The sequence below is a fragment of the Polypterus senegalus genome, chromosome 13 (assembly GCF_016835505.1).
Source record: "Polypterus senegalus isolate Bchr_013 chromosome 13, ASM1683550v1, whole genome shotgun sequence".
Classification (NCBI taxonomy): Eukaryota; Metazoa; Chordata; class Cladistia; order Polypteriformes; family Polypteridae; genus Polypterus; species Polypterus senegalus.
Window position 1 is genome coordinate 53,896,110 of NC_053166.1, and position 12,752 is coordinate 53,908,861.

Sequence of the window (12,752 nt, forward strand, 5' to 3'; positions counted from 1 at the left end):
ACTGACCACAACTTATCAGACCCCTGGAGGTTTCTAAACCCAAACTCAAGAACATATTCATTCTACTCACCAGTACATCATTGCTACTCAAGAATTGATTATTTCTTTACAGAACTTTTTCAAAACCTGGCAGGATCTAATCGATAATATTTTAGAATAAGCTCTTAAAGCACTGAGGAAGTAATTCTCTCTGCATTTCTTTTTCTTCTCCATTCACCTGTATTGCCCTATTCAACTCATCAATTTAGGTATGTTTACAAGCTTTAACCCTTACTCTGTTGGCCATGCTTTCTTTCTCAGGGGTGGGGGTCGATTTTTTTCAATCCTATTTTTTGTAAAAATTGATCTATCTGTACGGAATGATTACAATAAAATTAACAAAATAAAAGAAAAAACAGAATACTGTTAACAGATATAATATCGCTGTCTTTTAAAGAAAGACTTCCCCTTTCTATCAGCTAGCCAATTTCATTTCCTAGCACATAAAGTCCACCAGTTTGTCCAAAATCTGCATTACATACTTACATATACTTGAATGTGTATGGGGTTCTGTAAACGCATCTGTGGTAGTTTGCTGGAAGGTTTCACGGGTCACTGAAATCCCTGTTAGCTCTGATCTCCTTTGTGTGCCACTGTGGGCTCACATGACAGCACGCTCCATTTTTACTAATGCATCTGAGAGCAAATAACCGTTAGCTGGCTATTTTTAGCTTTGACGACACAATATATTTGGCTTTCTGGTAAGTTGGAGAAACAGTTAAAGACCAAAGGGAGTACATACACTTTCACCTTATAGTTATTTGCAGCTTAATGATCTGCACTACTCAGCTCTTGAAATCTATGATTAAAGCTGAGATGGGACCAATGATGTGCTTGGCTTTGTTCTAAGCACTACTCGGTCCTTTTGCTTCTGAATATTTGGAATGATGCCAAGCAAATGCATTATGATGTTTCCATGGACGGAGATTAAAGCTAACATGCAAACCATACAGCTGATCTCTAAACTGAGATCTCTCTCTCTCTGAGGCACATATCTATGCTAACAAATCACAGGCCAGATGCTTCTTCCCTCGATACGCAGATGTTACACTCATTGAAACATTCCTCTTATCAAAAAGTCAGCCAAGGTCTTTGCCACAATGTCCCATTTAGTAATGGTTGATGGAATGGTTTGTTTGTTCTAGTAAAAAGCCCTTCTCTGCGAAACATCTACCTGATGAAGTCATTACCTGTAAACAAAGTCAGAATAATTTGAAAGGCAGTGTAGTGGGGGTTAGTAAATGTATGGGGTACGTGATCTGAAGCCAAGATTAAATCTGACAGCTGGGAAAATGAGAGATTATACAGTAGGTTGAGTGGTGTGCAGTTTTGTCAACTTTGTATCATGACTTTATGATATGAATGCTGAACTTTCCTCCAATTATTAAACCACCTCTAGAAGAAAGGGTGCATCAATCTTTTGACATTTCCCCTCTTTACACTTCCTGGTAAAGGAAACAATAATTACTGTAATTCTAGGAAAAAAAGTCAAAGTGGGCTTTAAGAAAGGAAAGAAACAAAGGATTATTTACACTTCACTTACTTTATACTAAGCGACAAGAAAGGACTACTTAGAATTTAAGCAGCAGCTGTAAAATACTAGGGAGACAAGATGTCAGGTGGTGGGCTGAAAATGGCAGCACAGAACTCAGAGCAAGATGCAGTTCTGTCTGGATTATGTTAAGCATGACGTCAGTGATGCACTAATTAAATAAAAAAAATATTGACCCAAATACCTTTAAACTCTATAAAGCTTTCATTTTACAGTGCAAGATTAACTTTGTAGGTCATCCAATACAAATAAAAACAAGTGTTTGTTCAGGATACAGAACCAGTTTATCTAACCAGCAAGACTTGCTGGCTTGCCACTCCACAGTACATGTTGAACCACTTTGAGCACACTGGGTATATGTCACATGTAGAGTTAAAATATATATAAGCCCATCCATCCATTATCTAACCCGCCATATCCTAACTACAGGGTCACGGGGGTCTGCTGGAGCCAATCCCAGCCAACACGGCGCAAGGCAGGAAACAAACCCTGGGCAGGGCGCCAGCCCACCGCAGGACATATATATCAACCTTTTTAGCTTTGTTCAAGTAAAATACAACATATCAGAACCACCAATGTGTTAAGAAACCATTGAATTACATAATAGTCAGAGCTGAAGTCACCTAGCTAGGTGTCTATTTCGTCCTCTTTTTAGCTAGAGGGTATTTAAAATAGAGCGTGAGGGCCTTCCATAAAGTCATCAGCAGAACACAGAGTCTGTGCCCCTTTAGGCAGTATGGAATTATATAAAGCTAGATGGGACCACATTAGTGCATGATCAATTTGCCAATTAAGTCACACGTGCCACCGGGGGGACAATTAGCATGGTATTAAGAGAGGTCACTCCTGTCAAAGTCATTTTTCGTGCAAGAATTAACAAGTATAATTAGTGCAAGAAAAACACAATATTATGTGTGAAAGTTCGTTACACTCTTTATTGGTAAGTAATAGAAATGTTTAAATAATTCTGAAATGGCCACACTGACGATTGCTTTTAAACAGATGACAGATTGTGTTTAGCATGTCAGGATACAAGCAGAAAAGGACTAAACTGAATTGCATTACTTTAAAATGATGCAGTTGTGGCAAAGTATTTCTGAGTCTAAGACATAAAGATAACTGCAGTCTCAAAAGATATTTTAACATCAGCAGACCAGACCTGATAGAGATCCTGCTAAGGGGTCTGCTGACTATCAGGAGGAATGGAGCTACAGTATGTCAAGAAGTCGGCCATCAAAGCAGCCCATATGAGGTGTAGTAAAGCAGACACTAAGAGAGGACTTACCTGTTAAGACTCAAGCATTGATGAGGGTCTTCTTTGCATTAGAATGTGGGTGTCTGGAAGGGTCCTGGCATGAACTGGCTCATGGAAATGGGGAACAAGAGACCCCATGTTGAAGAGTGCAAAACTATTAGATAGATAGATAGATAGATAGATAGATAGATAGATAGATAGATAGATAGATAGATGTGAAAGGCACTATATAATAGATAGATAGACAGACAGATGTATGTGAAAAGCACTATATAATAGATAGATAGATAGATGTGAAAGGCACTATATAATAGATAGATAGACAGACAGATGCATGTGAAAAGCACTATATAGTAGATAGACAGATAGATAGATAGATAGATAGATAGATAGATAGATAGATAGATAGATAGATACTTTATTAATCCCAAGGGGAAATTCACATACTCCAGCAGCAGCATACTGATAAAAAACAATATTAAATTAACGAGTAATAAAAATGCAGGTAAAAACAGACAATAACTTTGAATAATGTTAACGTTTACCCCCCCAGGTGAATTGAAGAGTCGCATAGTGTGGGGGAGGAACGATCTCCTCAATCTGTCAGTGGAGCAGGATGGTGACAGCAGTCTGTCGCTGAAGCTGCACCTTTGCCTGGAGGTAATACTGTTTAGTGGATGCGGTGGATTCTCCATGTTTGACAGGAGCCGTTAAACGGGTGGAAGAACTACAGATAGATAGATAGATAGATAGATAGATAGATAGATAGATAGATAGATAGATAGATAGATAGATAGATAGATAGATAGATAGATACTTTATTAATCCTAAGGGGAAATTCACAATAGTAAGAACGAGTCCACATAAAAGAAAGTGATAGGAGTGATCAGTAAAATAGAGTAAAATAGAGAAAAAGGTAGAAAAATAAAGTCATACACAGAGCTGCTGGAAAAGCTGCCACTCGCGGCGGAGCCTGAGTCACTATACTTTTACACAGCTGGTATGAATTTGAGTGGTGCCGCACACCTTTCATTTGTCCCAGAGGGTCAACATTGGTGAGGATTAGGCTTTCCAGTTTATAGAAACCATTCTTTAGCCACTAGGCTACATGACCTGGATTTGTTAGATAATGAAGAAATCATGGAAAGAAATTAGAGAGTAATTAAAAGGAGTCATGAAGCACTAAGGCTTTAATTAGCAGATCCTCATTTCCATCAGTTACCACAGAGAGCTGTTGGACAGAGCTGTGGACTAAAAAAGTTTCTAGAAGGAGGGAACTCTCACACACACAACTGGTCATTAAAGAGTAAGAACCTAAACAAATCATATTTCCTAATCTCAACAATAAGGAAATCTTAAGAAAGAGATCATCCAAATGACAACATAGCAACAAGGTGCTGTGAGATAAATGAGGCTGACCAATCAGAAATGCTATCCATTCTATAAGGTATAGTAATGGTGGAGCCCTGCAAAGCCCAAAAAACAACATTCTAAAAACTTTTTTCTTCTCTTCTTAAAGGGCATTACATCTGAAAATTGGAATGAAACTGAAAGCGCACAGGTGGGCAAGTTTCCAGAGGATTTATCTCATGTCTCTTGTCACACATCCAAGCAGCTTGTAGAACAGCTTCCAGTACAACTACAAAGTGAGGATTTCACTTTGAGATGCTCTCAACATGATGCAGAAGAGATAATTGGTGCAAACAGTGCTGTAAATACACTGCATGACATTTGAGAAGTCAAGCAGGAGCCACTTCACAGCAATGGTATTCAAACAGGAGCTCTTTAAGAAGCTTCAGAATGATTAATTGTATGAGGAGGCACATTTAGTCTTACATCTCTGCAGCACTGTAATGCACTTGTAACACAGATAACTGCTTTAAGATTTTACATGCCAGAAACAGCTTCAAACACCTGAGAAGTCGCTGCTCATTAAGAGAGTTCACAGAGAATGGAGACTCATCTAAATGCAGCCACTGTACCTGTAAAAGGCCAGAGTTCATCTCAAGCAGAGGTGACTTTCATTCATTGTTAACAGGGAGAGGCCCAGGAGATGCGGGGCTGTTATGCATATAGAAGTCTGGAGGTTTATGCTTTAGGAATGCCTTGTAAATTTGTGAAACTACCTCTGGCTATCAATAAAGAGCAGCAACTCTGCTTCGGATAATGGACTGGAGGCCTAGCTTTGTCCTCCACTATGGCAAGACTGACCACAACATTTTATTTTCACTTAGAGCCTATTCCTTAGGGCCAGTTATTGAACTGCTCGACTGAATGAAAAAATAACTTAATCATGTTTCTGAATGCATTTTTGTAGAATTGTTAACTTTGGGTTTCCAAGCATCAGTATTTTTCTTCTCTGATGTTATTAGTAACAGTTGTTTCTATGCACAAAAAGCTCACATCCATCTTCTTCTTCTTTCAGCTGCTCCCATTAGGGGTTGCCACAGCGGATCATCTTCTTCCATATCTTTCTGTCCTCTGCATCTTACTCTGTCACACCCATCACCTGCATGTCCACTTTCACCACATCTATAAACCTTCTCTTAGGCCTTCTTCTTTTCCTCTTCCTTGCCAGCTCGATCCTTTGCATTCTTCTTCCAATTTACTCTGCATCTCTCCTCTGCACATGTCCAAACCAATGCAATCTCACCTCTCTGACTTTGTCTCCCAACATCCATCTAATTTCCAAAAAAGTTTTATTCCGTTTAAGGTGTCAGGGAAATAAAGACTCTCTCTTATATACAGTATATATATATATATATATATATATATATATATATATATATAGTGACCTCTGCCGCACGGGGATGTGGCGGCCCTCCAGAAACCCCATCTTAAACAGTTTTACTCTGTCAGTGCCTTTTTGTGGGAGCAGCTGCCAGCTTGCTGGCTTGACGTATGACATTCTCTTCGTGCAGGGCTACAAACATTTAAAAGATTGAGCCGTGGCCATCCTGAGCTCTATCACTCTCCTGTCTCTCTTCCCCCAGACTCCCTCCACTTCGGCCACTGGTACTGGCCCGCTGGATCTCCTTGATGAAGAACACTTTGTATTCTTTTGAGCAGGAGTCGGGGTCCGAACGTCAAGTCTGGCAGCTGTTCCTGGTGAGGCCGCCTCTGGAAGAGACTTGTGTTTTTAACTGGCAGAACAACAAGAAAGTTTCTACTCTTTGGAAAGCCTGCTGAACTCTCCTGTGCAACTTTGTGACCCAAGCTTGACAATATACATAAACTAGGGGGCTTTGCCCCCTGCTCGCTTCACTTTCCAACCCCGGCCATCCTCTTTGCAGTTCTGCTGCTCCCGTATGGGGATGTGGATGTATAATTTAAACAGATTTTAATTTTCATGTGAAGTGTTACATTTGCATCCACCCCACATATTTTTGATTGATTGAATTTCGTTTCTTTCTCTCTATTAAATAAAACAACTTTTTCAAATGTTTGGCTCTCAGATTTGTTAATTGTCTTTGCAAAAGCTAAACTGTTAACATTTTAATACGAACGGCATATCAAGATCTTCTTTATTGTCTAATGTTATCTGCGGATATTGTCTATAGTTGTAGATATTCTTCGGGATATTTTAAGTTGATGTTTTCATGTTCCGCACGATCACCACCAACTGTTTCAGCATAGTCTATTGATACGCATTTAACCATTTTGCTGTGTTACCGATCAGCATTTTGGCCGTAAATTCGTTTGACTTCCTCATTTCTCGGTGCTAGGATTGCCCCTGTACTCATTTTTTCTGTTGATAACCCTTTGTGATGAAATTCTTCAACAAGATTTGGACATAATACGTCTTCTTTAATTGGGAACTTAAAGTGAGGAAAAAGTTAAAATTGATAAGAGCTGAGAGCATAGGAAGTGTGTCTGACGAAAGCATTCACAAGACTGAGAGGTGAGAGTACCGTGGTCTTGTTTGAAAATGGTTGCTAGGAGGGCGTGACTTTTAGAAATATCATGGCAATATTCTCGTCTCGCAGGATCTTGAAAAAATCTTTTCCAAAAAGTCAATCCATCCATCCATTATTCAACCCGCTATATCCCAACTACAGGGTCACAGGTGTCTGCTGGAGCCAATCCCAGCCAACACAGGGCGCAAAGCAGAAATCAAACCCGGGGCAGGATGCCAGCCCACCGCAGTCCAAAAAGTCTAATCTCCTAAAAAGTAATTTTTTATATAATAGAGAGATATATACTGTATATCCATAAATATATCTATATTACTAACCAATGGTTGTATGCATGGATGCCAGACACCCCAGAGTCAAACCTAGCGGATTCCCGGCGTCAGTAGGTGGTGCCCAAACAACACAACACAACCTGTAAACTAAACTTGAGGTAAATCGTGCACGCCAACAAGTTGCCATGGTGACATATTTAAACTTGAAGCAGTGGTGACTACTGACGGTACCAGTAGTCGGCTTCTCCACAGTGCCAGCAGTCAGTGTGCTCTAATCCACTGTGCCAACAGTCAGTGTGCCAGCTGTCAGTGTGGCTTATTTGAATCACATTAGGGTAATTCAGTGTTAAAAGTAAATTCAATTATGATTCCTAACATGAATTTTTTATTTCCAATTTACCTTATTTAAACCTTTGATATTATTTTTACTTATGAGTACAGCAACTCAAACATATTTTGGACTTAAATGATATAACAATTAAATATCAATTTTAGTTTTAATAAATTGGTTAATTTTAGTACAAATATATTTATTTCATTAAATGGAAACTTTCCCAGGACACTCCCACCCTCCATGATTTTATATCCCTCCAAAGATCAGAGGAAACAGAAAGTGATTGCCATTCTTGGATTTCCGATTCTTTACAGAATCGGGGGTTTACTGGTATATACAGTATATATACGAGAGAGAGAGAGAGGGAGTCTTTATTTCCCTGATTTGTAGCTAGAGATCCACAAAGGGAGAAAATAAGTCAAGTATCTTAAAATGTTTTTTTTATTCTTAAGCTTTCAACAACCTACCAGGTGTCATCATCAGAGGAAAATGATTAGACATGCAGGAATCAAAGGCAATGTATAGCAAGTGAGGGGTGGGAGATGGAGTAAGGTGGGGTTTAGAAGGTGTTGGTCATAAAGACTTTTTAGTTTTTGAATGTTTTCCCTTTCTGGATCTCTAGCTACAAATATGCAAACTGTATCCCAGACCTTCGCTTCCACATATCCACAGATACAGATTATACACACACATGCACAGTATAGGTACAGTATACAGTATATACCAACAGGCCCGTGTTCAGTGTACCATGTTCTACTAATACCAGGTTAAAGGCAGGGCACATCACAAGGCACATTTTAGCAATTTTTGATGAGATAAGAAAATGGAGCACACAGACAGAGCAGGCATATAAATGTGGAGAGCACGTACAACTCCCACACAGGCAGAGAATGAGCCAGAAGTCGGCCCTTGCTGCCTGTCATACCAACCTTAAGCAATCCATGCAACTTAAAAAACAAAAAGAAACAAAAATGGCAAAAAGGTGACAATAATAAACAGGCATCACGAGTTGTAAACTTGCTGCTCAATCATAACCTCGAGGGTCTCTGGTTGAGGATGAATTTGTAAATCTCAGCAACTCTGGTAACAGGGCTCAAACGCATATCATTGCAGCCATCTCTAGATCATCTGTGTTGCACTGTTGTGTAGGGACCCTGTCCTCATCTGCTGGGCACCATTCCTCATCTGCTGGGCACCATTGCTGTTAGGGTATGGATTCTGGATGGTAGCAGTAAACTTAACCTGATTGCACACTCTTCAGTTGTGGCACAGACTGTATTTAATATAGACTAAAGCAGTCCAGTTTTTGTAAGAAGGTTGTGAATTGATCCATTCCCTGGTTCATCTTTGAACAAGCTGAAGTACTCTTGGAAAGAATGCATAAATATCTTTGACATACAGCTGCTAAGTAAAATCGGTTTGTAACATCTTTGCTCAGAACAATCAATAACTCTCTGAATTAACTCACTATAATGCCAATGACCCAGAGCTGAGATATCTAAGGTCACAGTTCTTCTCCATAATCACTTCTGGAGTTTATTTATGGCCATGCAATAGGAACAAAATAATGATCATGAGAAGGATTACATACTCTAAAATTTTGAATGACATTTTCAAGTAAATAAAACATATTGGGATTTCTTTTAATTAAAGCCTCAAATACATTAAATAGCCAGATGACGACAAGAAGAGAACTAGCATAAAAAGAATTGGCCCAATTACAAAAAAAAAAAAATCCAGGCAACACTTCAAGAAGTATTTCAAAGGACCATAACTTTTCATCTAGTGAAATGAAATAGAAATCAACAAATCAATTGGAATGGTGCAGCGGTTAGTGCTTCTGCCTGACAGCTCTCGATTCCTGGACTGAGCACTGCCTGTATGGAGTTTTCACATTCTCTCCTTGTCTGGATGAGTTTCCCTGCCTTATACTAAAGATATTTAAACTAGGTTTAATTGGCAACACCAAACTGGCCCTGTATGTGAGTGTGTTCCTTGAGATGCCTGTCTAGGGTTGGCTTTCAACTTGCTTTTAGGTAGAGAGAACTACTGTATATTTGTCCCCAGTATGTCTCTCTCTCTCTATGTATGTACTGTATATGTGTATATATATATATATATATATATATATATATATATAGTTACAGATGGCTGGGGCCCATGCCTGGCCGGGATGCCCCTTCACCACATCTGCCAGGGGGACAAGGATGGGAAGCCCAGTATCTCCCCCTGGACGCTAGATGGCAGCCTTCCTGGGCTGCAGCGGTGCCTTGGACTCCCCCAGGGCTTAATGGGGGTTGGAGTTCTGTGCAGCTCTGTGGGGTTCCACAGGCACTGCCAGGGGTGCTGCAACAGGAACGGCTGGCCTCTTTTGGGCACTGGTCTCGCTGCACCCAGAAGTGCAGCCGGATGTCGGCAATCAACCACCTGGAGCACTTCTGGGTGCCAGAAAAAAGGGAGCTAGCGACCACCACTCAGTGGCCAGAGTCAGGAGGTGCAGGACAAAGCTTGCTGAGGAGGAGTGGTGGAGGAAGAGAAAGTGCTTGGTGTACTTGGGACTGTGTTGTGGTTGGAGAGATTACGGGGCTGATGTGCCCTCCAGCTAAAGAAAAAGAAATACTTTTTTTTTTTATTTTACCCATGTCTCCCATGTGAATCAGTGTTGGGTCGGGCGCTATATAACACCTTTCTTACAATATATATATCTATACTAATAAAAGGCAAAGCCCTCACTGACTCATCACTAATTCTCCAACTTCCCGTGTAGGTAGAAGGCTGAAATTTGTCAGGCTCATTCCTTACAGCTTACTTACAAAAGTGCCTGGCCATATAAGGCTGTCCGTCAGCGGCAATCCAATAGAAACACTGCCGCTAAATATTCACGGGTGAAGGACTGTGCTTATGCAGACAAAGATGAGATGGTCAGGGTGGTGTTTGGCACAAACTCAGCGAAACTGCGGTCAAATATTATGGTGTCACTTGGATATATAAGACTTATAATAAATATTTTTTATATAGAATTAACTTAAGAGGAAAGGGAGGGGACATATAGATTGCAAAGTACAGGAACACACAGACACATAAAAATCAGTTGAACCAAGAACTGCACAATTGTGAAGAAGATGACAAATAAATTGCCCAATGACCAATTTAAACACACTGATTATATACCATATGTGTGTTACAGTGGCATTCAAAAATATTTAATCCCCTTGAAAGTCATCATCGTGTTTTGCATGACAAAAGATTTGTACGCATATTTATCCATTCAGTATTTTTTATGTGAACTCTTGTGCTGTAACAATACACTTCCAAAGTCAAACTAAACCATTTTCTGTAAATATTTAACTAAATAAAAAGTGCCCTTTGTAAGGGCCATCACTACAAAAATGAAGACAAAGAAGCATTCTGCTGATGTGAGAAACAAACTCGTTGAGATGCACAAGGTAGGAAATGGCAACAAAAAATCTAGAAGAGTTGGAATGTCCCTATTGCATACTGTTGGATTCATCATCAGGAAGTGGAAGGTTCATCACACAGGCTGACCGTCAAAACTAAACATCAGAGCAAGACGTCGACTGGTGTGAGAGGCGACTAAAAATCCAACAGTCACTCTCCGAAATCTGCAGTGCTCTTTGGCTGGAGGTGCAGGAGTCCACAATTTCAAATGCTCTCCAGAAAACAGGCCTCTATGGGATGGTAGCAAGAAAGAAGCCATTCCTTAAGAATGTCCACATAAAAACACAAAGCATGAGAAAGACCAGTTAAGATGTGGGAGAAGGTTTTATGGTCAGATGAGACCAAAATAGGACTTCTTCTCCAGACTTCAGGAGAAGTGTGTGGTGTAAAACTAACACTGCCCATGTCTCACGAAAAACCATACCTACAGTGACATGTGGGGACAGCATCATGCAATGGGGATGCTTTTCATGTGTGTCAAACGACGGACACAAATACTGCAGGAGAACTTGTTCCAGTCTGCTATGAACCCACAGCTCTGGAGAAGATTCATCTTTCAACATAAACATGAAGTCAAAGAGACACTGGAATGGCTCAGAAACAGAAAGGTGAATGTCTTGGAATGGCCAAGTCAAAGCCCTCATCTTAACCCTACTGAGAATCTGTGGCATGATTTGAAAACTGCTAATCAGAGGTGCCATCCCACCAAACCCGGAGGATCTCCATCCATTCTGCAAAGAAGTAAAGGGAAGAATCACTCGTGAACAATGTGCAAAACTGGGACATACTCACCCCAAAAGAACTAAGGCTGTTGTTACAGCAAAAGAGTTCTCGACAAAGTATTGGGCTTGAAGACTTCAAGACTGGAGATTTTCTTCTTCAGTTACGTGTAAATATCTACAGAAAATGCTTTATTTTTGACTTTGGAAATGGATCACTACAGCATAAGAGTGCGCACACACACACACACACACACACACACACACACACACACACACACACACATACATTTTATATATGATATATATATATATACATATATATATATAAACACCATTGTATTATATCTGAATACTCTAGAAAGACATAATAATTTAAGCCTAATTATTTGCAAGTTCACACATAAGTACAATTGTAAGAACTCAAAAGTGTCTTGTTCCGTTACTGTATGTGTGCAGTTAATTGGCTACTGCCTACATCATTCATTTCACCTACTCCATTCAAAAAATAGGGTTTACATCAATGGCCCCTTTCTAACTGCAGGATAAAGACACTTCCAACAGCAGGAATGTGGTGTTTCAATCGGAAAAGTCGAGTGGAGTGGCCCGTGAAGAACAGACATAAATGGTGTTTCCAAATAAAAAATGACTTTTTAACATTCAAGAATAATCAACAAATGAACACAAGAAAGAGAGAACTAGAAACAACCAGTTTGTGTCTCAAACAATGTCATTGTCCACATTCTGTATTCATTTTGCTATAAGGTACACACTTGTTTTAAAGTCACTTCCATCCACATTTTCATGACTCACATACTGTTGGTTGGTTTGCATTCTATTGTTTTCTAGAGCTATCTGAGGAGAAACTGAGTATCTGAATAAGTCTGGCACCATTCAAACACTGGCATGTAGTAACAGAGGAGTTAAACAGCTGCTTGATATTTTGCTTTGAAAGCTTCCCTTGCAAATGGAAATTGCTTATTTGGTGAGTGCAGAACAAAGTGCCAGTCTGCATTAGCGCCCTGAGCTGTTCTGCTGATTATACAAAGTTAGGTATTCTAGAAGACAGTGACAGAATTAGGCATATGGGGCTGCAAGGCCTAATAGGGAGGAACACAGAATGGTTCAAAGAACAAAACCAGCACTGGGGAAAATGGCTGCGTACAGCAAAATAGGGGTCATACCTTTTCCTTTCTTTTAACAGTGTA